Below are 3,285 nucleotides of genomic sequence, written 5' to 3'. Positions count from 1 at the left end.
CTTTGACATATAAATGAAACAAGCATAAATAGTCAAAAACAATTTAGCCCAAAAAGATAGCAGGCTTTGCCTCATCTTCAAGTGATCGGCACATAGTGCATATTATTAGTTCAAAGGCACCAAGACCCAAGAAAATCACTTTGAGAAAAAACATCGTAGTTGGCTATAAAAGAATACAAGATAACTTCAAAAGGACACATAAACGAGTTCTTGGTCCATAATGTCATCTCTATGGAAGGAAAATTATTATGCCTAACTGGAATCATCGATTCCCTCATTGTCATTAATCTTTACAAAAAGACTAAAACCAAGCAGCACCAAGTTATGGACACAATGCAACCGTTAAAAGAGCTCCTGCATGAATAAAATTAAGGTAGTGTTCTACAAAGCAAGTGAACTCCCGTTAATGTGTCAATCAATGCAAGGACAGCGTATTTAAGAGAAAGGATAGCTATCATAAACAAGTGACTCGGAAATTCTGAAAGATGGCCCCGTGTGAACAATAAGAGATAGGTGCCATTTACGAAAGTTTTGAGGAAGAAACAGGGCGCTGGAAAAGGCCAAAGGAAGTATGGGAGGAAAGGGTATGCATTTTTTGTTCTTCCAGAAAAGTGGAAACAGAAAAACATTTCATTTTAGAATGTGAGGCCTTCAAAGACAACAGGGAAAGTTATGCAGATACGCTGGCAGTCAGCTCTTGGGATAATCTATTTAGCGAGGGGGTTTGTCGAGAAGCTGGGAGCATTTATTTTGAAGTTTCACGGAAAAAGGGCTGAATACATCAAGCAGATGAAGAAGCAATCTGTCCCATAGCCTATCTTTAGCCTCGTGGACGTTAAAATAATTTCTTTCTTCTTTCTTTCTTTCTTCTTGTAAACCCAAAATTAACTAGAAATAAGTAACTATATAAACAGTTAGAGAATAGGATTTGGTTCAGTAAATTTGATTGTTGATGTTTGGTTGTAGAGTAACCACAACGAATTGTTAACAATTAAATTTATAAGTGTGTTTGGTCAATCCTAGTTTGTGAAGATAATTGTTTGAATGTTTATTTCCAGAGTCGTTAGTCGTGTTGTAGAAGCGATTTCTGGAGAGAATTGTGTGATGAACAGGTGAAATATCTGACGTTTCGGGTGAACACTTCACCCTGATGTGTGAAGTGTTCACCCAAAACATCTGAAATTTCACCTCTTCATCACACAGTTCTCGTTCTCTCCAGAAATCGCTTCTACAACAAGATAATTGTTGCTAAAGTCTAATCAACATAGCCTGTCAGCGATGGACAAACTCGAACTATTTGGATAATTATTTTAGGGTACATGTGGTTAGCTCCAGTTAAATGAATGTTTGTTCTAGACTCTTCCCTTTCTACAACAAAGTGTGCCTTTGTTACGAATGTGATCGTTATACCCCATATCAAATGAGGAAAAACTGTTGTAATCGAAATCTGTCGAACTTGCAGACAACAGAACCATTGTATATCCTGTCAACCCATAAATTGCAAGCCTGCTGCAACAGCCAATAACAGCTTTATAATGACATTAGCTTCAACAAATGTTAATGATAGCATGAACGTTCAAGAGAACATTTTAATAGCCCCTGTAAATTAAGGGAGGCTTTAGGAATTAACTAACCCAATATGAAAGAGTGAACTTCCATGCTTAGAGTCCATCATTGCAGATGTTAGTGTTCCTCCACTCATGGAAAGACTTCAGGTGAGATTTGCAGCATTTGAATCATTCGAATAACAGTTCCAATACTCAACAGGAAGATGCTTTGTACATCGGCTTTTCACATGGTGTTGATGGACGAAGGACGAGTTTGGTATCACGTTCCATCAGCTGATGCACCATATCTCGAAGCCACTCGAATGTCAACTTAGACTGTTTGTTGAGTTCCTGACGTAGATCTGGATAAATCCTGAACCAGTCACCTAACATTCGGTGCACGTGGGCTCGAACCATTCGCCATGGAACTGGATATTTCTCACAAAGATCGAAGTATTCCAACACCAGAGTTGCCTGATTGAATGGATTTTTAAGTTCATGTTCAGTATGCTTCACTCTCTCATATTTTTCTAGCACCTCTTCTGCCTGGGAGCTTGAATTATCTTCCCAGTCTGCCATTAATCGATACCCTGCAAAAAGTGCAGGATTTTCCAGTATGGATTCAGCTGACAAAACTCCATCTGCACCAGTCTCTCTTAAACAATCATAGACATCTTCTAAATATCTTATATTTCCATTTGCCAAAACAGGAATTCTAACAGCCTTCTTGACAGCATTAATTACAGCCCAATCTGCTCTAACGCTTTTCCCGTCTTTCTGATCCCTGGTGCGTCCATGAACAGCAAGAAGTGAGCATCCTGCAGCCTCAAGCATTTTGGCATATGCTATAGTGTCCTCAAGGGAAGGAAACATCCGAATCTTACATGATACAGGCACAGATAAGTTAGAAGCCAGATTTTTAACTAAGGATTCCACAAGTGGCAAGTTGTCCATCAAAAATGCTCCATAATTACCTCGTTTGGCAATGCGTTGTGGGCACCTGCATAGGAAATAAGCAAATGAAATATAATCATCAGTGAACAAACTAATGTCGTACAGAGAAGAGAAAATGTAAAATTCATGGAGAGAAATAAAAATATAATCAGTCAATGAAAATTGATCCAATAGAATGTGGTCTCCAAAGAAAAACCTAGTATGATTTATAGGGTTCATTTCAGCTTCAATTAGAGGTTCGTACATGTGATCAGCACAACAAATTACTTCATGTTCTAAAAAATGTATGAAAGGTCATCTGCCTTTTCTAAGGTGCCTAGAAAACATCAAAATTTCGTCATGCTGCATACTACTGACATCGAATTAAAAGCATTCCTTAACGGATAGCACAGTAGAGTTTATACAAGATGGTGAACTCTTTTCTAAGGTGCCTAGAAAATATCAAAATTTCGCCATGCTGCACAGTACTGACATCGAATTAAAAGCATTCCTTAACGGATAGCACAGTAGAGTTTATACAAGATGGTGAACTACAAGGAAAAAGCTTTTCCACTCAATCGAAGTAAGAGATGGGCAAATCCTTGGTTTAAGTCTCATTTCAAGGTAAAAGTGAGATTATTGTTACAAAAGCATATGCTAAGATTACAGTTTCCCTGCCTGTTTACTGGTTTAATGATTGAACTTATGAAGTTGAACTAATTATACGGTAATTACATCTGTATTGGAAGCTCGTTTAGGATGCCTTTTACCAGGGTTTGAATCATGATTTCTCACCATAACTTCT

The 3,285-nt window shown here is 37.9% G+C and overlaps 1 pseudogene across 1 annotated transcript; it reads right to left on the bottom strand.

Annotated features, from left to right (window-relative positions):
* Window positions 1–1,155: 1,155 nt before the first annotated feature.
* Window positions 1,156–2,773, bottom strand: LOC149241094 (uncharacterized; annotated as a pseudogene). The gene is made up of 3 exons (XR_016245988.1): window positions 2,769–2,773; window positions 1,635–2,547; window positions 1,156–1,509 (listed from the first exon to the last, which is right to left on the bottom strand). The product of XR_016245988.1 is annotated as an uncharacterized LOC149241094 (transcript).
* Window positions 2,774–3,285: the final 512 nt, after the last annotated feature.

This window comes from Pinus tabuliformis, chromosome 8, assembly GCF_031772625.1.
Source record: "Pinus tabuliformis cultivar Carrire ecotype Pingquan chromosome 8, CPIR1, whole genome shotgun sequence".
Taxonomy (NCBI): Eukaryota; Viridiplantae; Streptophyta; class Pinopsida; order Pinales; family Pinaceae; genus Pinus; species Pinus tabuliformis.
Note: the sequence above shows the minus strand (reverse complement) of the source record. Positions and strands in the feature narration are given on the sequence as shown.